Genomic DNA, 24,404 nt, shown 5'->3' with positions numbered 1-24,404 from the left:
TTGTATAGATGTTTTCTCAAATTGGGTCGAAGCATTTCCGGCGGCCACAAATACCGCTATGTTTACTGCTAAGAAAATTGTGCAGGAATTTGTATGTAGATATGGTATCCCTAGAATTATCGAAAGTGATAGGGGTACCCATTTTACAGGTGATGTCTTTCAAGGAATGTGTAAATTGATGGGAATTGATAGCAAGCTGCACACTCCATACCATCCACAGGCGAGTGCGAAAGTGGAAAGAGTGAACAGCACTATTAAAAATAAACTGAGTAAAGTGATGGCAGAGACAGGATTGACATGGCCAGAAGCTTTACCCATTGTACTGTACAGCATCAGAACCACTCCCAGGTCCCCTTTTAATCTGTCTCCCTTTGAAATCTTGTTTGGTCGACAACCGCATGTTATGATTAACCCTCAGGATGATTTGAAGTGTAACAATGAAGTGACTGTAAAATACTTGATTAACATGAGTAAACAGTTAAGGAATCAAAATGATAATCTGAAGTTGGTGATTCCTGATTTACCAGATAGTAATTGTCATGACATTGAACCTGGGGATTATGTAATGATAAGGAATTTTCTACGCTCAGGTTGCCTTATTGACAGATGGGAAGGACCATACCAGGTCTTATTGACTAGCACTACAGCATTGAAGGTTGCTGAGAGAGAGACTTGGGTTCATTCGTCCCACTGTAAGAAGGTTGCTGATCCAGAGAGGTCCCGTGATAAGGAACAGACGGTAGAGGTTGTATCACTGGAGTGTCTGTTCCAGGAGGATTGAGGCGGCACCTGAGCATTGAAAATCACAAGACCAAAAGCAGTTGTCGATCCCCTGTTCCCTTTTATTGTTTTTCTCCAACTTCCCATCCCTTTTCCCTCAAATTATTTTTTTTTCCCCCTTCTCATTCTTCTCCATTTCCTCCTACAAGATGGACTTGCCCCAAGAGACTGTGATCCGGATTTTCCTGTTGACCATGATGTTGACCAGAGCAGTCTGTTCCGGCGAGAGTACCATGGAGGTCGAGAGAGGTTCTGGAATGGGTTCTGATGATAAAGATGGAGGCGTAGTTTTCCAAGAACAACTTAACCAACAAGTAAAGGCGAGTATCAGAAAACGATCAGATAGCATTGACAATAGAAGGAATTGTGAAGGATTGTTAGCTGAAGAAAACTGTATCTGTAGGCTCTGTAACAACGTAGTGGAGGATGGGTGCATTAAGAAATGCCAATCCAGTTTTAATATCCATATGGACCGGCATCCATTGAGTGACTATCACTCCTTAGTGGGTAGTGTGTTAAATAAAACAGATTGTTGGGTATGCTCCCAAGTACCTCAAGGTCATAGCAAATCAGGGCTAGTACCATTTCCTTTAACGTTAGGGGAGGTACTTGAGTTAAGTGGTGGGAGACCGGTGGACAGGAGGTTTAATATCTCCAGCCCTCCTAGTTTGAAGCTCCACCAATACCATGTGGATAGGTCCCTATTATGTTTTAACATCTCCAATCCCCGAAAGCCGGGAAATTGGGAAGTGTCATGGAGTAACCAAACCATGACCTTTTCGCATAGAGCAGATAGAATGCCTACAGATACAGAGTTTATACGCCACATAGCCAGTAGAGGAAAATCTTTCCGATATAGGTATACCTTAGGAAATAGGATTACGAGAGTTGGAGAGGTATCACCAGGATACTGTGCACATATCGTACAACCTGATACGTGTACTAAGCAGATGGAAGAATTAGGGTTAGGAGATTTCACATGGAAGGTGTGTAATATGGTTATGTCCTACTCCGTCCCATATGTTCTCCCCGATGATGCATATTTCATATGCGGGAGAAAGGCGTATAAGTGGCTTGCCCCAAACTCTGAAGGATTGTGTTATATTGGAAAAGTACTGCCTGAAGTAATGACTGTATCACATGACAAAATGAAAGACATACACCGTGTTGCCCAAACTCCTTATACTCACACCCATTACGAGCACGTAGTTAAACGGCACCTGATAGAAAGAACAGAGCATCCGGCCTCTGACATGATCCATGAATCCACCGGGATTCAGTTTCTAATCGCGTTAGACATCACTCGCACCGCCAGAGGAGTGTTGAATTATAAATACATATCTGCGCTTGCAAATTTGTTAGATAATATCACTGAAATGTATGATGACACGTTTAGGTATACTGGAAGAGAACTTCAAGCTTATAAAACAGAACTGGTACAGCATAGAATGGTTCTTAATTACCTCACAGCAGTGACAGGCGGATATTGTGTCACACTGGCAACACAATACGGCGTGAAATGTTGCACATATATTACGAATAGCACCGAGGACCCGGTCGAGGTCATAGACCAAAAGATGGACGATATTCTCCAACTGAAGTGGGAATTTCGCAGGAGACACAATCTCACTCTTGCTGCTGTAGGTAATGAGCTGACTGGTTGGGTGTCATGGTTGAACCCGCGAAATTGGTTCTCTGGTTTAGGAGACTGGGCTCAAGGAGTCATAATGGATGTTGGGAAGTTTCTCCTATGTATCTTAGGTGTTATCATAACGATTGGCTTGATATTTAGATGCGGTCAGGCTTTAACGAAGTGTAAACGAAGTACCAGGGTGATGAGTTTAAGGAGTGAGGAAACTGTAATTCCAATGGATTTGATTTATGACCCAAATGTAGAAACAATGATGTGATGAAAATGCGATTTCTACGGTCCGTTTCTTTCACCTGTTTTTCCGTTTCCTCCAAGGTAAAAAGACCCACTTGGACGAGGAATTTGATGAGCCGATATACAGACAACAGATGGATTAAAGAAGAAGTTTTGACAACCTGATACACAGATTTTTGATGAACTTTGCCATAGATCCCCAGTTTCCCTAGAAATTTTAAAATTACGCTAGCCCAACACTTTTGTAAATCTATGGACATTGACAAAGCTTTTGCTCGCACCTTATGGGCAAAAGCACAAAGAAGACTGCATTCAACAGACACCGAACAAGACTTCAACCGACAAATGTTCATTTACCTGACATAGAATACCACTGCATTTACCGTAATTATGTCTTTTCTTCATCTCTACAACCTTCAGGTAATTACACACATAGTATAGGGAATACAGGCACAGATATCAGCAATCACATATTCCCCCATTCATGTATCATCAACTAAAATGTGCTCCCCCATTTTGTTACAACCAAAAGCCGAAAAGAGCTCGGTAAAGTTTGACAGCCCATCCACAGACCCATACCACGGGATAAGAAGGAATTCAAATGTATACTTCGCAATGCCTCGAAGCTTGATGTACAACACGTACGGCACGATGATACATGACCCCCCCAAACATGGATTCATACACACATGCTTCTACTATCTCACTAGGTCATACCCTCTTCACACCTTCTCCACTCTCCTCCCTTACCCAACCATGGAAATGTATTAACCCCTGACATATATTTTTCTCTTTTTGAAATGTTTTAGAAGGTGGCAGTTATTGTTGACTGCCAAAGGGTGGACTGTCAAAGTCAGAAAAATATCTCTATAAACACTGCCATATTTGCACCTCATACACGTCCGCGCTGCGCATGCGTACGCTCTCCCGTGCGTGCGCATACTCACAGTCGCGGGCACCCGCAGGCGCACGGTATGCGTATTTACGGTAGAGTTTATGTGATCGTAGCGTGCGACTCAATCGTTACATATTTTAACTATATAATGTATTTTGTAGATCATGGTCCCTTTGATAGATTCTGAAAGTTTAGTTAATATAGCATGTTCCTGGACAGGGGGATCCCTCTTTGTATTGTACGAAGGGTCTAACAGGAGTCATACAGTGGTGTTTAGTACCCATCGGAAGAACATTTAAAGAGCAATATTCCGGTGTTGGTTTGGAGCGGATTAATCGCTCGTGCGAATAGTTATGGACATAAGAAGTTTATGTCCATTTACTATTATTTACTCTTACTTAGCCATGCGGCGGGAAACCCAGTATCCCACCCACCTGAGCTGTTGGAAATCGTCACAGCCCACCTGTATGAATCAACCTATGACCTTTTGTTATAGTGCGAGGAGGAATTCCTGTGTCCAATGAACAATGAGATTGTAGGGACCATTGAATTGTATTGTGTGTGGGGCATAAATAGACAAGCCGATCACATCCAGCTCACTCTTCAACGGTTATCATTGCTGAAAATCGGGAGCTGGATGTCCAGAGGCGCATGCGATCTTTCCCTTGTGCGTAAGTGTTTCTCCGCTACCATATTGTTCTTACTGTTATTGTGAGCCATTTCTCTCTCTCTCTCTCTTCTCCTCTTTCTCTCTTATTTTCCCTTAAAACATAATTGTATTGTATTGTATTTCCTGTGTAGTTATCTGGTTAGGTAGTCTATGTTATATTGCAGTGTATGACTTGTATTGTGTTAATTCTTTTGCAAGTATATCATTCATAATATATATATATTAGGCGTTGGACCCTAAGCCCAGGTATCTGTGTATTTCTTATAGTGTTTAGTATTCTCAGAGCGTCGGTGACGCTCGAACAGCATTTGAGTTAATAAGGTTATACTGTGTTGCATTTACACTCTATCACTACACTAAGGTTTTACTGCATAATATACGGTTTATGGTTTAGATATAAAGGTTTAACATTGTGAGCGTCAGCGCCGCTGGTGATCTCCTCGTGGTCCCGAGCGTCCGCTACGCTATAGCGAATCATTACGTTAGACGGCAGCCAATAGCGTGCCTGCCTGTGATCTCTTGGCCGTGAGCGAACGTGACGCTTGAGCGTCTCGACTACGGCTAAGCGATTGCTACGCAACGAGCGTACCCTTACGGTACTCCATACGTGAATAGCGTACAGTGTTCTTAGACCTCATAAAGGGTTTTATATAAGATAAATATTTAGCTTTATCACTAGGCTGGAGAGAGACCTGAGACAAAGAGATCTGAATTATATGAGAACCGACCAGGGGAAACACAAATTATGCAGTCAAGTTTCCCACATTTGGGGAAATCGCAGGGGCAGCACACCCAGAGTGCAATGGGTGAGCCTTGCCCTGGGAGAAGCAACTTCATGATCATAGTATCTCACCTGGCAGGTAAGTAGGAGTTGGGTTAGAGCTGGGGAGGGTCGCTGCTCGGGCACCCCCCTGTCAAATGAAGGAGATCCAACTGAGGCAGCACAAGGGAACTCTCGAAAGAAGAACAAGGCTAGAGGAAGATCTGAGACAAAGAAATCTGACTTTTACCAGAGCTGACCAGAGGAAAGCACAAACACAGTCCCCCACTACCACAAATAATGCAGTCGAGTTTCCCACATTTGGGGAAATCACAGGGGTCAGCATACCCAGAATGCAATGAATGAACCTCACCCTGGGAGAATAATCTTCATGACCATGGTATCTCCTATGCAAAATAAGTATGATTTGGGATAGGGCTGGGGAGGGCCGCTGCTCAGGCACATCTCTGTCAAGTAAAGGAGATTCAACTGAGGCAGCACAAGGGAACTCTCATCTGGGGACAACAACTGCAGGGAGAACACATATTTTCAGATGAACATGGGAGGGCAGAAGGCTGCCTAATACTGAAGCACCCCCAAACAACAAACCAAATGCAACAACTAGTACAAGCATTCCTGGGGGAAGGTCTGCAGAAGACGGATTTGCATACGGTGATGTCATCCAAGCAGTGGGCCAAAGTTGGCTGGAACCCTCATCTGCATATGAAAAGAGAAAAGGGGTATGCAGGGCATGGCGGCCTTTTGCGGCGCTTGGATGACCCTTAGTTCGCATTAAACACCCCCACCCTCCTTCGGTGTGGGGCTCATGTTGGCCATGCCCCAGCCCCTGAAGCATTCAAGCTGATTTCTTGCAGCAGCTTGGCACTGTAACAGCTCCAGAGCTGCTCTGTAAGGCAAGTAAAAGGGTGTGGGCCCTGCAGCACTACCTGTAGTTTGCATTGTGCATTGTAAGGTACAAAGTAAGCGGATGGGAGGAGAAGTCAGGATAGTGCACAAGGGTATAGAAGGGAGGGGCTCAAGAAAAAAGAAGTGGAAACAGACAGCAAACTAGGCTGGAGAGAGACCTGAGACAAAGAGATCTGAATTATATGAGAACCGACCAGGGGAAACACAAATTATGCAGTCAAGTTTCCCACATTTGGGGAAATCGCAGGGACAGCACACCCAGAGTGCAATGGGTGAGCCTGGCCCTGGGAGAAGCAACTTCATGATCATAGTATCTCACCTGGCAGGTAAGTAGGAGTTGGGCTAGAGCTGGGGAGGGTCGCTGCTCGGGCACCCCCCTGTCAAGTGAAGGAGATCCAACTGAGGCAGCACAAGGGAACTCTCGAAAGAAGAACAAGGCTAGAGGAAGATCTGAGACAAAGAAATCTGACTTTTACCAGAGCTGACCAGAGGAAAGCACAAACACAGGCCCCCACTACCACAAATAATGCAGTCAAGTTTCCCACATTTGGGGAAATCACAGGGGTCAGCATACCCAGAATGCAATGAATGAACCTAACCCTGGGAGAACAATCTTCATGACCATGGTATCTCCTATGCAAAATAAGTATGATTTGGGATAGGGCTGGGGAGGGCCGCTGCTCAGGCACATCTCTGTCAAGTAAAGGAGATTCAACTGAGGCAGCACAAGGGAACTCTCATCTGGGGACAACAATTGCAGGGAGAACACATATTTTCAGATGAACATGGGAGGGCAGAAGGCTGCCTAATACTGAAGCACCCCCAAACAACAAACCAAATGCAACAACTAGTGCAAGCATTCCTGGGGGAAGGCCTGCCGCAGATGGATTTGCATATGGTGATGTCATCCAAGCAGTGGGTCAAAGTTGGCTTCAACCCTCGTCTGCATATGAAAAGAGAAAAGGGGCGTGCAGGGCATGGCGGCCTTTTGCGGCGCTTGGCTGACCCCTAGTTTGCATTGAACACCTCCACCCTCCTTCGGTGTGGGGCTCATGTTGGCTATGCCCCAGCCCCTGAAGCATTCAAGCTGATTTCTTGCAGCAGCTGGGCACTGTAACAGCTCCAGAGCTGCTCTGTAAGGCAAGTAAAAGGGTGTGGGCCCTGCAGCACTACCTGTAGTTCGCATTGTGCGTTGGAAGGCACAAAGTAAGCAGACGGGAGAAGTCAGGATAGTGCACAAGGGCATAGAAGGGAGCGGCTCAAGAAAAGAGAAGTGGAAACAGACAGCAAACTAGGCTGGAGAGAGACCTGAGACAAAGAGATCTGAATTATACGAGAGCCGACCAGGGGAAACACAAATTATGCAGTCAAGTGTCCCACATTTGGGGAAATCGCAGGAGCAGCACACCCAGAGTGCAATGGGTGAGCCTTGCCCTGGGAGAAGCACCTTCATGACCATAGTATCTCACCTGGCAGGTAAGTAGGAGCTGGGCTAGAGCTGGGGAGGGTCGCTGCTCGGGTACCCCCCAGTCAAGTGAAGGAGATCCAACTGAGGCAGCACAAGGGAACTCTCGAAAGAAGAACAAGGCTAGAGGAAGATCTGAGACAAAGAAATCTGACTTTTACCAGAGCTGACCAGAGGAAAGCACAAACACAGTCCCCCACTACCACAAATAATGCAATTGAGTTTCCCACATTTGGGGAAATCACAAGGGTCAGCATACCCAGAATGCAATGAATGAACCTCACCCTGGGAGAACAATCTTTATGACCATGGTATCTCCTATGCAAAATAAGTATGATTTGGGATAGGGCTGGGGAGGGCCGCTGCTCAGGCACATCTCTGTCAAGTAAAGGAGATTCAACTGAGGCAGCACAAGGGAACTCTCATCTGGGGACAACAACTGCAGGGAGAACACATATTTTCAGATGAACATGGGAGGGCAGAAGGCTGCCTAATACTGAAGCACCCCCAAACAACAAACCAAATGCAACAACTAGTACAAGCATTCCTGGGGGAAGGTCTGCAGAAGACGGATTTGCATACGGTGATGTCATCCAAGCAGTGGGCCAAAGTTGGCTGGAACCCTCATCTGCATATGAAAAGAGAAAAGGGGTATGCAGGGCATGGCGGCCTTTTGCGGCGCTTGGATGACCCTTAGTTCGCATTAAACACCCCCACCCTCCTTCGGTGTAGGGCTCATGTTGTCCATGCCCCAGCCCCTGAAGCATTCAAGCTGATTTCTTGCAGCAGCTGGGCACTGTAACAGCTCCAGAGCTGCTCTGTAAGGCAAGTAAAAGGGTGTGGGCCCTGCAGCACTACCTGTAGTTTGCATTGTGCATTGGAAGGCACAAAGTAAGCAGACGGGAGGAGAAGTCAGGATAGTGCACAAGGGTATAAAAGGGAGGGGCTCAAGAAAAAAGAAGTGGAAACAGACAGCAAACTAGGCTGGAGAGAGACCTGAGACAAAGAGATCTGAATTATACGAGAGCCGACCAGGTGAAACACAAATTATGCAGTCAAGTGTCCCACATTTGGGGAAATCGCAGGGGCAGCACACCCAGAGTGCAATGGGTGAGCCTTGCCCTGGGAGAAGCAACTTCATGATCATAGTATCTCACCTGGCAGGTAAGTAGGAGTTGGGCTAGAGCTGGGGAGGGTCGCTGCTCGAGCAGCCCCCTGTCAAGTGAAGGAGATCCAACTGAGGCAGCACAAGAGAACTCTCGAAAGAAGAACAAGGCTAGAGGAAGATCTGAGACAAAGAAATCTGACTTTTACCAGAGCTGACCAGAGGAAAGCACAAACACAGTCCCCCACTACCACAAATAATGCAGTCGAGTTTCCCACATTTGGGGAAATCACAGGGGTCAGCATACCCAGAATGCAATGAATCTAACCCTGGGAGAACAATCTTCATGACCATGGTATCTCCTATGCAAAATAAGTATGATTTGGGATAGGGCTGGGGAGGGCCGCTGCTCAGGCACATCTCTGTCAAGTAAAGGAGATTCAACTGAGGCAGCACAAGGGAACTCTCATCTGGGGACAACAACTGCAGGGAGAACACATATTTTCAGATGAACATGGGAGGGCAGAAGGCTGCCTAATACTGAAGCACCCCCAAACAACAAACCAAATGCAACAACTAGTGCAAGCATTCCTGGGGGAAGGCCTGCCGCAGATGGATTTGCATATGGTGATGTCATCCAAGCAGTGGGCCAAAGTTGGCTGGAACCCTCATCTGCATATGAAAAGAGAAAAGGGTTATGCAGGGCATGGCGGCCTTTTGCGGCGCTTGGATGACCCCTAGTTCGCATTAAACACCTCCACCCTCCTTCGGTGTGGGGCTCATGTTGGCTATGCCCCAGCCCCTGAAGCATTCAAGCTGATTTCTTGCAGCAGCTGGGCACTGTAACAGCTCCAGAGCTGCTCTGTAAGGCAAGTAAAAAGGTGTGGGCCCTGCAGCACTACCTGTAGTTCGCATTGTGCATTGGAAGGCACAAAGTAAGCAGACGGGAGAAGTTAGGATAGTGCGCAAGGGCATAGAAGGGAGCGGCTCAAGAAAAGAGAAGTGGAAACAGACAGCAAACTAGGCTGGAGAGAGACCTGAGACAAAGAGATCTGAATTATACGAGAGCCGACCAGGGGAAACACAAATTATGCAGTCAAGTGTCCCACATTTGGGGAAATCGCAGGAGCAGCACACCCAGAGTGCAATGGGTGAGCCTTGCCCTGGGAGAAACACCTTCATATTCATAGTATCTCACCTGGCAGGTAAGTAGGAGTTGGGCTAGAGCTGGGGAGGGTCGCTGCTCGGGCACCCCCCTGTCAAGTGAAGGAGATCCAACTGAGGCAGCACAAGGGAACTCTCGAAAGAAGAACAAGGCTAGAGGAAGATCTGAGACAAAGAAATCTGACTTTTACCAGAGCTGACCAGAGGAAAGCACAAACACAGTCCCCCACTACCACAAATAATGCAGTCGAGTTTCCCACATTTGGGGAAATCACAGGGGTCAGCATTCCCAGAATGCAATGAATGAACCTCACCCTGGGAGAACAATCTTCATGACCATGGTATCTCCTATGCAAAATAAGTATGATTTGGGATAGGGCTGGGGAGGGCCGCTGCTCAGGCACATCTCTGTCAAGTAAAGGAGATTCAACTGAGGCAGCACAAGGGAACTCTCATCTGGGGACAACAACTGCAGGGAGAACACATATTTTCAGATGAACATGGGAGGGCAGAAGGCTGCCTAATACTGAAGCACCCCCAAACAACAAACCAAATGCAACAACTAGTACAAGCATTCCTGGGGGAAGGTCTGCAGAAGACGGATTTGCATACGGTGAAGTCATCCAAGCAGTGGGCCAAAGTTGGCTGGAACCCTCATCTGCATATGAAAAGAGAAAAGGGGTATGCAGGGCATGGCGGCCTTTTGCGGCGCTTGGATGACCCTTAGTTCGCATTAAATACCCCCACCCTCCTTCGGTGTGGGGCTCATGTTGGCCATGCCCCAGCCCCTGAAGCATTCAAGCTGATTTCTTGCAGCAGCTTGGCACTGTAACAGCTCCAGAGCTGCTCTGTAAGGCAAGTAAAAGGGTGTGGGCCCTGCAGCACTACCTGTAGTTTGCATTGTGCATTGTAAGGTACAAAGTAAGCGGATGGGAGGAGAAGTCAGGATAGTGCACAAGGGTATAGAAGGGAGGGGCTCAAGAAAAAAGAAGTGGAAACAGACAGCAAACTAGGCTGGAGAGAGACCTGAGACAAAGAGATCTGAATTATATGAGAACCGACCAGGGGAAACACAAATTATGCAGTCAAGTTTCCCACATTTGGGGAAATCGCAGGGGCAGCACACCCAGAGTGCAATGGGTGAGCCTTGCCCTGGGAGAAGCAACTTCATGATCATAGTATCTCACCTGGCAGGTAAGTAGGAGTTGGGTTAGAGCTGGGGAGGGTCGCTGCTCGGGCACCCCCCTGTCAAGTGAAGGAGATCCAACTGAGGCAGCACAAGGGAACTCTCGAAAGAAGAACAAGGCTAGAGGAAGATCTGAGACAAAGAAATCTGACTTTTACCAGAGCTGACCAGAGGAAAGCACAAACACATGCCCCCACTACCACAAATAATGCAGTCCAGTTTCCCACATTTGGGGAAATCACAGGGGTCAGCATACCCAGAATGCAATGAATGAACCTAACCCTGGGAGAACAATCTTCATGACCATGGTATCTCCTATGCAAAATAAGTATGATTTGGGATAGGGCTGGGGAGGGCCGCTGCTCAGGCACATCTCTGTCAAGTAAAGGAGATTCAACTGAGGCAGCACAAGGGAACTCTCATCTGGGGACAACAACTGCAGGGAGAACACATATTTTCAGATGAACATGGGAGGGCAGAAGGCTGCCTAATACTGAAGCACCCCCAAACAACAAACCAAATGCAAAAACTAGTGCAAGCATTCCTGGGGGAAGGCCTGCCGCAGATGGATTTGCATATGGTGATGTCATCCAAGCAGTGGGTCAAAGTTGGCTTCAACCCTCGTCTGCATATGAAAAGAGAAAAGGGGCGTGCAGGGCATGGCGGCCTTTTGCGGAGCTTGGCTGACCCCTAGTTTGCATTGAACACCTCCACCCTCCTTCGGTGTGGGGCTCATGTTGGCTATGCCCCAGCCCCTGAAGCATTCAAGCTGATTTCTTGCAGCAGCTGGGCACTGTAACAGCTCCAGGGCTGCTCTGTAAGGCAAGTAAAAGGGTGTGGGCCCTGCAGCACTACCTGTAGTTCGCATTGTGCGTTGGAATGCACAAAGTAAGCAGACGGGAGAAGTCAGGATAGTGCACAAGGGCATAGAAGGGAGCGGCTCAAGAAAAGAGAAGTGGAAACAGACAGCAAACTAGGCTGGAGAGAGACCTGAGACAAAGAGATCTGAATTATACGAGAGCCGACCAGGGGAAACACAAATTATGCAGTCAAGTGTCCCACATTTGGGGAAATCGCAGGATCAGCACACCCAGAGTGCAATGGGTGAGCCTTGCCCTGGGAGAAGCACCTTCATAATCATAGTATCTCACCTGGCAGGTAAGTAGGAGTTGGGCTAGAGCTGGGGAGGGTCGCTGCTCGGGTACCCCCCTTTCAAATGAAGGAGATCCAACTGAGGCAGCACAAGGGAACTCTCGAAAAAAGAACAAGGCTAGAGGAAGATCTGAGACAAAGAAATCTGACTTTTACCAGAGCTGACCAGAGGAAAGCACAAACACAGTCCCCCACTACCACAAATAATGCAGTCGAGTTTCCCACATTTGGGGAAATCACAGGGGTCAGCATACCCAGAATGCAATGAATGAACCTCACCCTGGGAGAACAATCTTCATGACCATGGTATCTCCTATGCAAAATAAGTATGATTTGGGATAGGGCTGGGGAGGGCCGCTGCTCAGGCACATCTCTGTCAAGTAAAGGAGATTCAACTGAGGCAGCACAAGGGAACTCTCATCTGGGGACAACAACTGCAGGGAGAACACATATTTTCAGATGAACATGGGAGGGCAGAAGGCTGCCTAATACTGAAGCACCCCCAAACAACAAACCAAATGCAACAACTAGTACAAGCATTCCTGGGGGAAGGTCTGCAGAAGACGGATTTGCATACGGCGATGTCATCCAAGCAGTGGGCCAAAGTTGGCTGGAACCCTCATCTGCATATGAAAAGAGAAAAGGGGTATGCAGGGCATGGCGGCCTTTTGCGGCGCTTGGATGACCCTTAGTTCGCATTAAACACCCCCACCCTCCTTCGGTGTGGGGCTCATGTTGTCCATGCCCCAGCCCTTGAAGCATTCAAGCTGATTTCTTGCAGCAGCTGGGCACTGTAACAGCTCCAGAGCTGCTCTGTAAGGCAAGTAAAAGGGTGTGGGCCCTGCAGCACTACCTGTAGTTTGCATTGTGCATTGGAAGGCACAAAGTAAGCAGACGGGAGAAGTCAGGATAGTGCACAAGGGCATAGAAGGGAGCGGCTCAAGAAAAGAGAAGTGGAAACAGACAGCAAACTAGGCTGGAGAGAGACCTGAGACAAAGAGATCTGAATTATACGAGAGCCGACCAGAGGAAACACAAATTATGCAGTCAAGTGTCCCACATTTGGGGAAATCGTAGGAGCAGCACACCCAGAGTGCAATGGGTGAGCCTTGCCCTGGGAGAAGCACCTTCCTGATCATAGTATCTCACCTGGCAGGTAAGTAGGAGTTGGGCTAGAGCTGGGGAGGGTCGCTGCTCGGGCACCCCCCTGTCAAGTGAAGGAGATCCAACTGAGGCAGCACAAGAAAACTCTCGAAAAAAGAACAAGGCTAGAGGAAGATCTGAGACAAAGAAATCTGAATTTTACCAGAGCTGACCAGAGGAAAGCACAAACACAGTCCCCCACTACCACAAATAATGCAGTCGAGTTTCCCACATTTGGGGAAATCACAGGGGTCAGCATACCCAGAATGCAATGAATGAACCTCACCCAGGGAGAACAATCTTCATGACCATGGTATCTCCTATGCAAAATAAGTATGATTTGGGATAGGGCTGGGGAGGGCCGCTGCTCAGGCACATCTCTGTCAAGTAAAGGAGATTCAACTGAGGCAGCACAAGGGAACTCTCATCTGGGGACAACAACTGCAGGGAGAACACATATTTTCAGATGAACATGGGAGGGCAGAAGGCTGCCTAATACTGAAGCACCCCCAAACAACAAACCAAATGCAACAACTAGTAAAAGCATTCCTGGGAGAAGGTCTGCAGAAGACGGATTTGCATACGGTGATGTCATCCAAGCAGTGGGCCAAAGTTGGCTGGAACCCTCATCTGCATATGAAAAGGGGTATGCAGGGCATGGCGGCCTTTTGCAGCGCTTGGATGACCCTTAGTTCACATTAAACACCCCCACCCTCCTTCGGTGTGGGGCTCATGTTGGCCATGCCCCAGCCCCTGAAGCATTCAAGCTGATTTCTTGCAGCAGCTTGGCACTGTAACAGCTCCAGAGCTGCTCTGTAAGGCAAGTTAAAGGGTGTGGGCCCTGCAGCACAACCTGTAGTTTGCATTGTGCATTGGAAGGCACAAAGTAAGCAGACAGGAGGAGAAGTCAGGATAGTGCACAAGGGTATAAAAGGGAGGGGCTCAAGAAAAGAGAAGTGGAAACAGACAGCAAACTAGGCTGGAGATAGACCTGAGACAAAGAGATCTGAATTATACGAGAGCCGACCAGGGGAAACACAAATTATGCAGTCAAGTTTCCCACATTTGGGGAAATCGCAGGGGCAGCACACCCAGAGTGCAATGGGTGAGCCTTGCCCTGGGAGAAGCACCTTCATGATCATAGTATCTCACCTGGCAGGTAAGTAGGAGTTGGGCTAGAGCTGGGGAGGGTCACTGCTCGGGCACCCCCCTGTCAAGTGAAGGAGATCCAACTGAGGCAGCACAAGGGAACTCTCGAAAGAAAAACAAAGCTAGAAAAAGATCTGAAACAAAGAAATCTGACTTTTACCAGAGCTGACCAGAGGAAAACACAAACACAGTCCCCCACTACCACAAATAATGCAGTCGAGTTTCCCACATTTGGGGAAATCACAGGGGTCAGCATACCCAGAATGCAATGAATGAACCTCACCCTGGGAGAATAATCTTCATGACCATGGTATCTCCTATGCAAAATAAGTATGATTTGGGATAGGGCTGGGGAGGGCCGCTGCTCAGGCACATCTCTGTCAAGTAAAGGAGATTCAACTGAGGCAGCACAAGGGAACTCTCATCTGGGGACAACAACTGCAGGGAGAACACATATTTTCAGATGAACATGGGAGGGCAGAAGGCTGCCTAATACTGAAGCACCCCCAAACAACAAACCAAATGCAACAACTAGTGCAAGCATTCCTGGGGGAAGGCCTGCCGCAGATGGATTTGCATATGGTGATGTCATCCAAGCAGTGGGTCAAAGTTGGCTTCAACCCTCGTCTGCATATGAAAAGAGAAAAGGGGTATGCAGGGCATGGCGGCCTTTTGCGGCGCTTGGATGACCCTTAGTTCGCATTAAACACCCCACCCTCCTTCGGTGTGGGGCTCATGTTGTCCATGCCCCAGCCCCTGAAGCATTCAAGCTGATTTCTTGCAGCAGCTTGGCACTGTAACAGCTCCAGAGCTGCTCTGTAAGGCAAGTAAAAGGGTTTGGGCCCTGCAGCACTACCTGTAGTTTGCATTGTGCATTGGAAGGCACAAAGTAAGCAGACAGGAGGAGAAGTCAGGATAGTGCACAAGGGTATAAAAAGGAGGGGCGCAAGAAAAAAGAAGTGGAAACAGACAGCAAACTAGGCTGGAGAGAGACCTGAGACAAAGAGATCTGAATTATACGAGAGCCGACCAGGGGAAACACAAATTATGCAGTATAGTTTCCCACATTTGGGGAAATCGCAGGGGCAGCACACCCAGAGTGCAATGGGTGAGCCTTGCCCTGGGAGAAGCACCTTCATGATCATAGTATCTCACCTGGCAGGTAAGTAGGAGTTGAGCTATAGCTGGGGAGGGTCACTGCTCGGGCACCCCCCTGTCAAGTGAAGGAGATCCAACTGAGGCAGCACAAGGGAACTCTCGAAAGAAGAATAAGGCTAGAGGAAGATCTGGGACAAAGAAATCTGACTTTTACCAGAGCTGACCGGAGGAAAACACAAACACAGTCCCCCACTACCACAAATAATGCAGTCGAGTTCTCCACATTTGGGGAAATCACAGGGGTCAGCATACCCAGAATGCAATGAATGAACCTCACCCTGGGAGAACAATCTTCATGACCATGGTACCTCCTATGCAAAATAAGTATGATTTGGGATAGGGCTGGGGAGGGCCGCTGCTCAGGCACATTTCTGTCAAGTAAAGGAGATTCAACTGAGGCAGCACAAAAGAACTCTCATCTGGGGACAACAACTGCAGGGAGAACACATATTTTCAGATGAACATGGGAGGGCAGAAGGCTGCCTAATACTGAAGCACCCCCAAACAACAAACCAAATGCAACAACTAGTGCAAGCATTCCTGGGGGAAGGCCTGCAGCAGATGGATTTGCATATGGTGATGTCATCCAAGCAGTGGGTCAAAGTTGGCTTCAACCCTCGTCTGCATATGAAAAGAGAAAAGGGGCGTGCAGGGCATGGCGGCCTTTTGCGGCACTTGGATAACCCCTAGTTCGCATTAAACACCTCCACCCTCCTTCGGTGTGGGGCTCATGTTGGCTATGCCCCAGCCCCTGAAGCATTCAAGCTGATTTCTTGCAGCAGCTGGGCACTGTAACATCTCAAGAGCTGCTCTGTACGGCAAGTAAAAGGGTGTGGGCCCTGCAGCACTACCTGTAGTTTGCATTGTGCATTGGAAGGCACAAAGTAAGCAGACGGGAGAAGTCAGGATAGTGCGCAAGGGCATAGAAGGGAGCGGCTCAAGAAAACAGAAGTGGAAACAGACAGCAAACTAGGCTGGAGAGAGACCTGAGACAAAGAGATCTGAATTATACGAGAGCCGACCAGGGGAAACACAAATTATGCAGTCAAGTGTCCCACATTTGGGGAAATCGCAGGAGCAGCACACCCAGAGTGCAATGGGTGAGCCTTGCCCTGGGAGAAGCACCTTCATGATCATAATATCTCACCTGGCAGGTAAGTTGGAGTTGGGCTAGAGCTGGGGAGGGTCGCTGCTCGGGTACCCCCCTGTCAAGTGAAGGAGATCCAACTGAGGCAGCACAAGGGAACTCTCGAAAGACGAACAAGGCTAGAGGAAGATCTGAGACAAAGAAATCTGACTTTTACCAGAGCTGACCAGAGGAAAGCACAAACACAGTCCCTCACTACCACAAATAATGCAGTTGAGTTTCCCACATTTGGGAAAATCACAGGGGTCGGCATACCCAGAATGCAATGAATGAACCTCACCCTGGGAAAACAATCTTCATGACCATGGTATCTCCTATGCAAAATAAGTATGATTTGGGATAGGGCTGGGGAGGGCCGCTGCTCAGGCACATCTCTGTCAAGTAAAGGAGATTCAACTGAGGCAGCACAAGGGAACTCTCATCTGGGGACAACAACTGCAGGGAGAACACATATTTTCAGATGAACATGGGAGGGCAGAAGGCTGCCTAATACTGAAGCACCCCCAAACAACAAACCAAATGCAACAACTAGTAAAAGCATTCCTGGGAGAAGGTCTGCAGAAGACGGATTTGCATACGGTGATGTCATCCAAGCAGTGGGCCAAAGTTGGCTGGAACCCTCATCTGCATATGAAAAGAGAAAAGGGTTATGCAGGGCATGGCGGCCTTTTGCGGCGCTTGGATGACCCCTAGTTCGCATTAAACACCTCCACCCTCCTTCGGTGTGGGGCTCATGTTGGCTATGCCCCAGCCCCTGAAGCATTCAAGCTGATTTCTTGCAGCAGCTGGGCACTGTAACAGCTCCAGAGCTGCTCTGTAAGGCAAGTAAAAAGGTGTGGGCCCTGCAGCACTACCTGTAGTTCGCATTGTGCATTGGAAGGCACAAAGTAAGCAGACGGGAGAAGTTAGGATAGTGCGCAAGGGCATAGAAGGGAGCGGCTCAAGAAAAGAGAAGTGGAAACAGACAGCAAACTAGGCTGGAGAGAGACCTGAGACAAAGAGATCTGAATTATACGAGAGCCGACCAGGGGAAACACAAATTATGCAGTCAAGTGTCCCACATTTGGGGAAATCGCAGGAGCAGCACACCCAGAGTGCAATGGGTGAGCCTTGCCCTGGGAGAAACACCTTCATATTCATAGTATCTCACCTGGCAGGTAAGTAGGAGTTGGGCTAGAGCTGGGGAGGGTCGCTGCTCGGGCACCCCCCTGTCAAGTGAAGGAGATCCAACTGAGGCAGCACAAGGGAACTCTCGAAAGAAGAACAAGGCTAGAGGAAGATCTGAGACAAAGAAATCTGACTTTTACCAGAGCTGACCAGAGGAAAGCACAAACACAGTCCCCCACTACCACAAATAATGCAGTCGAGTTTCCCACATTTGGGGAAATCACAGGGGTCAGCATTCCCAGAATGCAATGAATGAACCTCACCCTGGGAGAACAATCTTCATGACCATGGTATCTCCTATGCAAAATAAGTATGATTTGGGATAGGGCTGGGGAGGGCCGCTGCTCAGGCACATCTCTGTCAAGTAAAGGAGATTCAACTGAGGCAGCACAAGGGAACTCTCATCTGGGGACAACAACTGCAGGGAGAACACATATTTTCAGATGAACATGGGAGGGCAGAAGGCTGCCTAATACTGAAGCACCCCCAAACAACAAACCAAATGCAACAACTAGTACAAGCATTCCTGGGGGAAGGTCTGCAGAAGACGGATTTGCATACGGTGAAGTCATCCAAGCAGTGGGCCAAAGTTGGCTGGAACCCTCATCTGCATATGAAAAGAGAAAAGGGGTATGCAGGGCATGGCGGCCTTTTGCGGCGCTTGGATGACCCTTAGTTCGCATTAAATACCCCCACCCTCCTTCGGTGTGGGGCTCATGTTGGCCATGCCCCAGCCCCTGAAGCATTCAAGCTGATTTCTTGCAGCAGCTTGGCACTGTAACAGCTCCAGAGCTGCTCTGTAAGGCAAGTAAAAGGGTGTGGGCCCTGCAGCACTACCTGTAGTTTGCATTGTGCATTGTAAGGTACAAAGTAAGCGGATGGGAGGAGAAGTCAGGATAGTGCACAAGGGTATAGAAGGGAGGGGCTCAAGAAAAAAGAAGTGGAAACAGACAGCAAACTAGGCTGGAGAGAGACCTGAGACAAAGAGATCTGAATTATATGAGAACCGACCAGGGGAAACACAAATTATGCAGTCAAGTTTCCCACATTTGGGGAAATCGCAGGGGCAGCACACCCAGAGTGCAATGGGTGAGCCTTGCCCTGGGAGAAGCAACTTCATGATCATAGTATCTCACCTGGCAGGTAAGTAGGAGTTGGGTTAGAGCTGGGGAGGGTCGCTGCTCGGGCACCCCCCTGTCAAGTGAAGGAGATCCAACTGAGGCAGCACAAGGGAACTCTCGAAAGAAGAACAAGGCTAGAGGAAGATCTGAGACAAAGAAATCTGACTTTTACCAGAGCTGACCAGAGGAAAGCACAAACACATGCCCCCACTACCACAAATAATGCAGTCCAGTTTCCCACATTTGGGGAAATCACAGGGGTCAGCATACCCAGAATGCAATGAATGAACCTAACCCTGGGAGAACAATCTTCATGACCATGGTATCTCCTATGCAAAATAAGTATGATTTGGGATAGGGCTGGGGAGGGCCGCTGCTCAGGCACATCTCTGTCAAGTAAAGGAGATTCAACTGAGGCAGCACAAGGGAACTCTCATCTGGGGACAACAACTGCAGGGAGAACACATATTTTCAGATGAACATGGGAGGGCAGAAGGCTGCCTAATACTGAAGCACCCCCAAACAACAAACCAAATGCAAAAACTAGTGCAAGCATTCCTGGGGGAAGGCCTGCCGCAGATGGATTTGCATATGGTGATGTCATCCAAGCAGTGGGTCAAAGTTGGCTTCAACCCTCGTCTGCATATGAAAAGAGAAAAGGGGCGTGCAGGGCATGGCGGCCTTTTGCGGAGCTTGGCTGACCCCTAGTTTGCATTGAACACCTCCACCCTCCTTCGGTGTGGGGCTCATGTTGGCTATGCCCCAGCCCCTGAAGCATTCAAGCTGATTTCTTGCAGCAGCTGGGCACTGTAACAGCTCCAGGGCTGCTCTGTAAGGCAAGTAAAAGGGTGTGGGCCCTGCAGCACTACCTGTAGTTCGCATTGTGCGTTGGAATGCACAAAGTAAGCAGACGGGAGAAGTCAGGATAGTGCACAAGGGCATAGAAGGGAGCGGCTCAAGAAAAGAGAAGTGGAAACAGACAGCAAACTAGGCTGGAGAGAGACCTGAGACAAAGAGATCTGAATTATACGAGAGCCGACCAGGGGAAACACAAATTATGCAGTCAAGTGTCCCACATTTGGGGAAATCGCAGGATCAGCACACCCAGAGTGCAATGGGTGAGCCTTGCCCTGGGAGAAGCACCTTCATAATCATAGTATCTCACCTGGCAGGTAAGTAGGAGTTGGGCTAGAGCTGGGGAGGGTCGCTGCTCGGGTACCCCCCTTTCAAATGAAGGAGATCCAACTGAGGCAGCACAAGGGAACTCTCGAAAAAAGAACAAGGCTAGAGGAAGATCTGAGACAAAGAAATCTGACTTTTACCAGAGCTGACCAGAGGAAAGCACAAACACAGTCCCCCACTACCACAAATAATGCAGTCGAGTTTCCCACATTTGGGGAAATCACAGGGGTCAGCATACCCAGAATGCAATGAATGAACCTCACCCTGGGAGAACAATCTTCATGACCATGGTATCTCCTATGCAAAATAAGTATGATTTGGGATAGGGCTGGGGAGGGCCGCTGCTCAGGCACATCTCTGTCAAGTAAAGGAGATTCAACTGAGGCAGCACAAGGGAACTCTCATCTGGGGACAACAACTGCAGGGAGAACACATATTTTCAGATGAACATGGGAGGGCAGAAGGCTGCCTAATACTGAAGCACCCCCAAACAACAAACCAAATGCAACAACTAGTACAAGCATTCCTGGGGGAAGGTCTGCAGAAGACGGATTTGCATACGGCGATGTCATCCAAGCAGTGGGCCAAAGTTGGCTGGAACCCTCATCTGCATATGAAAAGAGAAAAGGGGTATGCAGGGCATGGCGGCCTTTTGCGGCGCTTGGATGACCCTTAGTTCGCATTAAACACCCCCACCCTCCTTCGGTGTGGGGCTCATGTTGTCCATGCCCCAGCCCTTGAAGCATTCAAGCTGATTTCTTGCAGCAGCTGGGCACTGTAACAGCTCCAGAGCTGCTCTGTAAGGCAAGTAAAAGGGTGTGGGCCCTGCAGCACTACCTGTAGTTTGCATTGTGCATTGGAAGGCACAAAGTAAGCAGACGGGAGAAGTCAGGATAGTGCACAAGGGCATAGAAGGGAGCGGCTCAAGAAAAGAGAAGTGGAAACAGACAGCAAACTAGGCTGGAGAGAGACCTGAGACAAAGAGATCTGAATTATACGAGAGCCGACCAGAGGAAACACAAATTATGCAGTCAAGTGTCCCACATTTGGGGAAATCGTAGGAGCAGCACACCCAGAGTGCAATGGGTGAGCCTTGCCCTGGGAGAAGCACCTTCCTGATCATAGTATCTCACCTGGCAGGTAAGTAGGAGTTGGGCTAGAGCTGGGGAGGGTCGCTGCTCGGGCACCCCCCTGTCAAGTGAAGGAGATCCAACTGAGGCAGCACAAGAAAACTCTCGAAAAAAGAACAAGGCTAGAGGAAGATCTGAGACAAAGAAATCTGAATTTTACCAGAGCTGACCAGAGGAAAGCACAAACACAGTCCCCCACTACCACAAATAATGCAGTCGAGTTTCCCACATTTGGGGAAATCACAGGGGTCAGCATACCCAGAATGCAATGAATGAACCTCACCCAGGGAGAACAATCTTCATGACCATGGTATCTCCTATGCAAAATAAGTATGATTTGGGATAGGGCTGGGGAGGGCCGCTGCTCAGGCACATCTCTGTCAAGTAAAGGAGATTCAACTGAGGCAGCACAAGGGAACTCTCATCTGGGGACAACAACTGCAGGGAGAACACATATTTTCAGATGAACATGGGAGGGCAGAAGGCTGCCTAATACTGAAGCACCCCCAAACAACAAACCAAATGCAACAACTAGTAAAAGCATTCCTGGGAGAAGGTCTGCAGAAGACGGATTTGCATACGGTGATGTCATCCAAGCAGTGGGCCAAAGTTGGCTGGAACCCTCATCTGCATATGAAAAGGGGTATGCAGGGCATGGCGGCCTTTTGCAGCGCTTGGATGACCCTTAGTTCACATTAAACACCCCCACCCTCCTTCGGTGTGGGGCTCATGTTGGCCATGCCCCAGCCCCTGAAGCATTCAAGCTGATTTCTTGCAGCAGCTTGGCACTGTAACAGCTCCAGAGCTGCTCTGTAAGGCAAGTTAAAGGGTGTGGGCCCTGCAGCACAACCTGTAGTTTGCATTGTGCATTGGAAGGCACAAAGTAAGCAGACAGGAGGAGAAGTCAGGATAGTGCACAAGGGTATAAAAGGGAGGGGCTCAAGAAAAGAGAAGTGGAAACAGACAGCAAACTAGGCTGGAGATAGACCTGAGACAAAGAGATCTGAATTATACGAGAGCCGACCAGGGGAAACACAAATTATGCAGTCAAGTTTCCCACATTTGGGGAAATCGCAGGGGCAGCACACCCAGAGTGCAATGGGTGAGCCTTGCCCTGGGAGAAGCACCTTCATGATCATAGTATCTCACCTGGCAGGTAAGTAGGAGTTGGGCTAGAGCTGGGGAGGGTCACTGCTCGGGCACCCCCCTGTCAAGTGAAGGAGATCCAACTGAGGCAGCACAAGGGAACTCTCGAAAGAAAAACAAAGCTAGAAAAAGATCTGAAACAAAGAAATCTGACTTTTACCAGAGCTGACCAGAGGAAAACACAAACACAGTCCCCCACTACCACAAATAATGCAGTCGAGTTTCCCACATTTGGGGAAATCACAGGGGTCAGCATACCCAGAATGCAATGAATGAACCTCACCCTGGGAGAATAATCTTCATGACCATGGTATCTCCTATGCAAAATAAGTATGATTTGGGATAGGGCTGGGGAGGGCCGCTGCTCAGGCACATCTCTGTCAAGTAAAGGAGATTCAACTGAGGCAGCACAAGGGAACTCTCATCTGGGGACAACAACTGCAGGGAGAACACATATTTTCAGATGAACATGGGAGGGCAGAAGGCTGCCTAATACTGAAGCACCCCCAAACAACAAACCAAATGCAACAACTAGTGCAAGCATTCCTGGGGGAAGGCCTGCCGCAGATGGATTTGCATATGGTGATGTCATCCAAGCAGTGGGTCAAAGTTGGCTTCAACCCTCGTCTGCATATGAAAAGAGAAAAGGGGCGTGCAGGGTATGGCGGCCTTTTGCGGCACTTGGATAACCTCTAGTTCGCATTAAACACCTCCACCCTCCTTCGGTGTGGGGCTCATGTTGGCTATGCCCCAGCCCCTGAAGCATTCAAGCTGATTTCTTGCAGCAGCTGGGCACTGTAACAGCTCCAGAGCTGCTCTGTACGGCAAGTAAAAGGGTGTGGGCCCTGCAGCACTACCTGTAGTTTGCATTGTGCATTGGAAGGCACAAAGTAAGCAGACGGGAGAAGTCAGGATAGTGCACAAGGGAATAGAAGGGAGCGGCTCAAGAAAACAGAAGTGGAAACAGACAGCAAACTAGGCTGGAGAGAGACCTGAGACAAAGAGATCTGAATTATACGAGAGCCGACCAGGGGAAACACAAATTATGCAGTCAAGTTTCCCACATTTGGGGAAATCGCAGGAGCAGCACACCCAGAGTGCAATGGGTGAGCCTTGCCCTGGGAGAAGCACCTTCATGATCATAGTATCTCACCTGGCAGGTAAGTAGGAGTTCGCCTAGAGCTGGGGAGGGTCGCTGCTCGGGTACCCCCCTGTCAAGTGAAGGAGATCCAACTGAGGCAGCACAAGGGAACTCTCGAAAGAAGAACAAGGCTAGAGGAAGATCTGAGACAAAGAAATCTGACTTTTACCAGAGCTGACCAGAGGAAAGCACAAACACAGTCCCTCACTACCACAAATAATGCAGTCGAGTTTCCCACATTTGGGAAAATCACAGGGGTCAGCATACCCAGAATGCAATGAATGAACCTCACCCTGGGAAAACAATCTTCATGACCATGGTATCTCCTATGCAAAATAAGTATGATTTGGGATAGGGCTGGGGAGGGCCGCTGCTCAGGCACATCTCTGTCAAGTAAAGGAGATTCAACTGAGGCAGCACAAGGGAACTCTCATCTGGGGACAACAACTGCAGGGAGAACACATACTTTCAGATGAACATGGGAGGGCAGAAGGCTGCCTAATACTGAAGCACCCCCAAACAACAAACCAAATGCAACAACTAGTACAAGCATTCCTGGGGGAAGGTCTGCAGAAGACGGATTTGCATACGGTGATGTCATCAAAGCAGTGGGCCAAAGTTGGCTGGAACCCTCATCTGCATATGAAAAGAGAAAAGGGGTATGCAGGGCATGGCGGCCTTTTGCAGCGCTTGGATGACCCTTAGTTCGCATTAAACACCCCCACCCTCCTTCGGTGTGGGGCTCATGTTGGCTATGCCCCAGCCCCTGAAGCATTCAAGATGATTTCTTGCAGGAGCTGGGCACTGTAACTTCTCCAGAGCTGCTCTGTAAGGCAAGTAAAAGGGTGTGAGCCCTGCAGCACTACCTGTAGTTCGCATTGTGCGTTGGAAGGCACGAAGTAAGCAGACGGGAGAAGTCAGGATAGTGCGC

The 24,404-nt window shown here is 48.7% G+C and overlaps 34 non-coding genes across 34 annotated transcripts; all 34 read right to left on the bottom strand.

The window, feature by feature from the left end:
- Window positions 1-4,935: 4,935 nt before the first annotated feature.
- On the bottom strand, window positions 4,936-5,098 carry LOC134946600 (U1 spliceosomal RNA). The gene has a single exon (XR_010182276.1). It is a non-coding gene; the product is annotated as a U1 spliceosomal RNA (small nuclear RNA).
- A 152-nt stretch (window positions 5,099-5,250) lies between these two features.
- Window positions 5,251-5,414, bottom strand: LOC134946514 (U1 spliceosomal RNA). The gene has a single exon (XR_010182209.1). It is a non-coding gene; the product is annotated as a U1 spliceosomal RNA (small nuclear RNA).
- A 674-nt stretch (window positions 5,415-6,088) lies between these two features.
- Window positions 6,089-6,251, bottom strand: LOC134946595 (U1 spliceosomal RNA). Its single transcript, XR_010182273.1, has one exon. It is a non-coding gene; the product is annotated as a U1 spliceosomal RNA (small nuclear RNA).
- Window positions 6,252-6,403: 152 nt separating this feature from the next.
- On the bottom strand, window positions 6,404-6,567 carry LOC134946551 (U1 spliceosomal RNA). The gene has a single exon (XR_010182240.1). It is a non-coding gene; the product is annotated as a U1 spliceosomal RNA (small nuclear RNA).
- A 671-nt stretch (window positions 6,568-7,238) lies between these two features.
- Window positions 7,239-7,401, bottom strand: LOC134946625 (U1 spliceosomal RNA). Its single transcript, XR_010182297.1, has one exon. It is a non-coding gene; the product is annotated as a U1 spliceosomal RNA (small nuclear RNA).
- Window positions 7,402-7,553: 152 nt separating this feature from the next.
- Window positions 7,554-7,717, bottom strand: LOC134946489 (U1 spliceosomal RNA). Its single transcript, XR_010182188.1, has one exon. It is a non-coding gene; the product is annotated as a U1 spliceosomal RNA (small nuclear RNA).
- Window positions 7,718-8,391: 674 nt separating this feature from the next.
- LOC134946629 (U1 spliceosomal RNA) lies at window positions 8,392-8,554 on the bottom strand. The gene has a single exon (XR_010182299.1). It is a non-coding gene; the product is annotated as a U1 spliceosomal RNA (small nuclear RNA).
- Window positions 8,555-8,706: 152 nt separating this feature from the next.
- On the bottom strand, window positions 8,707-8,866 carry LOC134946566 (U1 spliceosomal RNA). Its single transcript, XR_010182251.1, has one exon. It is a non-coding gene; the product is annotated as a U1 spliceosomal RNA (small nuclear RNA).
- Window positions 8,867-9,537: 671 nt separating this feature from the next.
- Window positions 9,538-9,700, bottom strand: LOC134946644 (U1 spliceosomal RNA). Its single transcript, XR_010182309.1, has one exon. It is a non-coding gene; the product is annotated as a U1 spliceosomal RNA (small nuclear RNA).
- A 152-nt stretch (window positions 9,701-9,852) lies between these two features.
- LOC134946503 (U1 spliceosomal RNA) lies at window positions 9,853-10,016 on the bottom strand. Its single transcript, XR_010182200.1, has one exon. It is a non-coding gene; the product is annotated as a U1 spliceosomal RNA (small nuclear RNA).
- A 674-nt stretch (window positions 10,017-10,690) lies between these two features.
- On the bottom strand, window positions 10,691-10,853 carry LOC134946599 (U1 spliceosomal RNA). Its single transcript, XR_010182275.1, has one exon. It is a non-coding gene; the product is annotated as a U1 spliceosomal RNA (small nuclear RNA).
- A 152-nt stretch (window positions 10,854-11,005) lies between these two features.
- On the bottom strand, window positions 11,006-11,169 carry LOC134946562 (U1 spliceosomal RNA). The gene has a single exon (XR_010182248.1). It is a non-coding gene; the product is annotated as a U1 spliceosomal RNA (small nuclear RNA).
- Window positions 11,170-11,840: 671 nt separating this feature from the next.
- Window positions 11,841-12,003, bottom strand: LOC134946624 (U1 spliceosomal RNA). The gene has a single exon (XR_010182296.1). It is a non-coding gene; the product is annotated as a U1 spliceosomal RNA (small nuclear RNA).
- Window positions 12,004-12,155: 152 nt separating this feature from the next.
- LOC134946484 (U1 spliceosomal RNA) lies at window positions 12,156-12,319 on the bottom strand. The gene has a single exon (XR_010182185.1). It is a non-coding gene; the product is annotated as a U1 spliceosomal RNA (small nuclear RNA).
- A 671-nt stretch (window positions 12,320-12,990) lies between these two features.
- Window positions 12,991-13,153, bottom strand: LOC134946590 (U1 spliceosomal RNA). Its single transcript, XR_010182271.1, has one exon. It is a non-coding gene; the product is annotated as a U1 spliceosomal RNA (small nuclear RNA).
- Window positions 13,154-13,305: 152 nt separating this feature from the next.
- LOC134946505 (U1 spliceosomal RNA) lies at window positions 13,306-13,469 on the bottom strand. Its single transcript, XR_010182202.1, has one exon. It is a non-coding gene; the product is annotated as a U1 spliceosomal RNA (small nuclear RNA).
- Window positions 13,470-14,136: 667 nt separating this feature from the next.
- LOC134946572 (U1 spliceosomal RNA) lies at window positions 14,137-14,299 on the bottom strand. The gene has a single exon (XR_010182257.1). It is a non-coding gene; the product is annotated as a U1 spliceosomal RNA (small nuclear RNA).
- A 152-nt stretch (window positions 14,300-14,451) lies between these two features.
- Window positions 14,452-14,615, bottom strand: LOC134946529 (U1 spliceosomal RNA). Its single transcript, XR_010182222.1, has one exon. It is a non-coding gene; the product is annotated as a U1 spliceosomal RNA (small nuclear RNA).
- Window positions 14,616-15,288: 673 nt separating this feature from the next.
- LOC134946648 (U1 spliceosomal RNA) lies at window positions 15,289-15,451 on the bottom strand. Its single transcript, XR_010182311.1, has one exon. It is a non-coding gene; the product is annotated as a U1 spliceosomal RNA (small nuclear RNA).
- A 152-nt stretch (window positions 15,452-15,603) lies between these two features.
- On the bottom strand, window positions 15,604-15,767 carry LOC134946517 (U1 spliceosomal RNA). The gene has a single exon (XR_010182212.1). It is a non-coding gene; the product is annotated as a U1 spliceosomal RNA (small nuclear RNA).
- A 671-nt stretch (window positions 15,768-16,438) lies between these two features.
- On the bottom strand, window positions 16,439-16,601 carry LOC134946611 (U1 spliceosomal RNA). Its single transcript, XR_010182285.1, has one exon. It is a non-coding gene; the product is annotated as a U1 spliceosomal RNA (small nuclear RNA).
- Window positions 16,602-16,753: 152 nt separating this feature from the next.
- LOC134946493 (U1 spliceosomal RNA) lies at window positions 16,754-16,917 on the bottom strand. The gene has a single exon (XR_010182192.1). It is a non-coding gene; the product is annotated as a U1 spliceosomal RNA (small nuclear RNA).
- A 671-nt stretch (window positions 16,918-17,588) lies between these two features.
- LOC134946643 (U1 spliceosomal RNA) lies at window positions 17,589-17,751 on the bottom strand. Its single transcript, XR_010182308.1, has one exon. It is a non-coding gene; the product is annotated as a U1 spliceosomal RNA (small nuclear RNA).
- Window positions 17,752-17,903: 152 nt separating this feature from the next.
- On the bottom strand, window positions 17,904-18,067 carry LOC134946502 (U1 spliceosomal RNA). Its single transcript, XR_010182199.1, has one exon. It is a non-coding gene; the product is annotated as a U1 spliceosomal RNA (small nuclear RNA).
- A 674-nt stretch (window positions 18,068-18,741) lies between these two features.
- LOC134946596 (U1 spliceosomal RNA) lies at window positions 18,742-18,904 on the bottom strand. Its single transcript, XR_010182274.1, has one exon. It is a non-coding gene; the product is annotated as a U1 spliceosomal RNA (small nuclear RNA).
- A 152-nt stretch (window positions 18,905-19,056) lies between these two features.
- LOC134946560 (U1 spliceosomal RNA) lies at window positions 19,057-19,220 on the bottom strand. Its single transcript, XR_010182247.1, has one exon. It is a non-coding gene; the product is annotated as a U1 spliceosomal RNA (small nuclear RNA).
- Window positions 19,221-19,891: 671 nt separating this feature from the next.
- LOC134946622 (U1 spliceosomal RNA) lies at window positions 19,892-20,054 on the bottom strand. Its single transcript, XR_010182295.1, has one exon. It is a non-coding gene; the product is annotated as a U1 spliceosomal RNA (small nuclear RNA).
- A 152-nt stretch (window positions 20,055-20,206) lies between these two features.
- LOC134946483 (U1 spliceosomal RNA) lies at window positions 20,207-20,370 on the bottom strand. The gene has a single exon (XR_010182184.1). It is a non-coding gene; the product is annotated as a U1 spliceosomal RNA (small nuclear RNA).
- Window positions 20,371-21,041: 671 nt separating this feature from the next.
- On the bottom strand, window positions 21,042-21,204 carry LOC134946589 (U1 spliceosomal RNA). Its single transcript, XR_010182270.1, has one exon. It is a non-coding gene; the product is annotated as a U1 spliceosomal RNA (small nuclear RNA).
- Window positions 21,205-21,356: 152 nt separating this feature from the next.
- On the bottom strand, window positions 21,357-21,520 carry LOC134946504 (U1 spliceosomal RNA). Its single transcript, XR_010182201.1, has one exon. It is a non-coding gene; the product is annotated as a U1 spliceosomal RNA (small nuclear RNA).
- A 667-nt stretch (window positions 21,521-22,187) lies between these two features.
- On the bottom strand, window positions 22,188-22,350 carry LOC134946571 (U1 spliceosomal RNA). The gene has a single exon (XR_010182256.1). It is a non-coding gene; the product is annotated as a U1 spliceosomal RNA (small nuclear RNA).
- A 152-nt stretch (window positions 22,351-22,502) lies between these two features.
- On the bottom strand, window positions 22,503-22,666 carry LOC134946528 (U1 spliceosomal RNA). Its single transcript, XR_010182221.1, has one exon. It is a non-coding gene; the product is annotated as a U1 spliceosomal RNA (small nuclear RNA).
- Window positions 22,667-23,337: 671 nt separating this feature from the next.
- On the bottom strand, window positions 23,338-23,500 carry LOC134946577 (U1 spliceosomal RNA). The gene has a single exon (XR_010182260.1). It is a non-coding gene; the product is annotated as a U1 spliceosomal RNA (small nuclear RNA).
- Window positions 23,501-23,652: 152 nt separating this feature from the next.
- Window positions 23,653-23,816, bottom strand: LOC134946508 (U1 spliceosomal RNA). The gene has a single exon (XR_010182205.1). It is a non-coding gene; the product is annotated as a U1 spliceosomal RNA (small nuclear RNA).
- Between the last annotated feature and the right edge of the window lie 588 nt (window positions 23,817-24,404).

The sequence above is a fragment of the Pseudophryne corroboree genome, chromosome 7 (assembly GCF_028390025.1).
Source record: "Pseudophryne corroboree isolate aPseCor3 chromosome 7, aPseCor3.hap2, whole genome shotgun sequence".
NCBI lineage: Eukaryota > Metazoa > Chordata > Amphibia > Anura > Myobatrachidae > Pseudophryne > Pseudophryne corroboree.
Note: the sequence above shows the minus strand (reverse complement) of the source record. Positions and strands in the feature narration are given on the sequence as shown.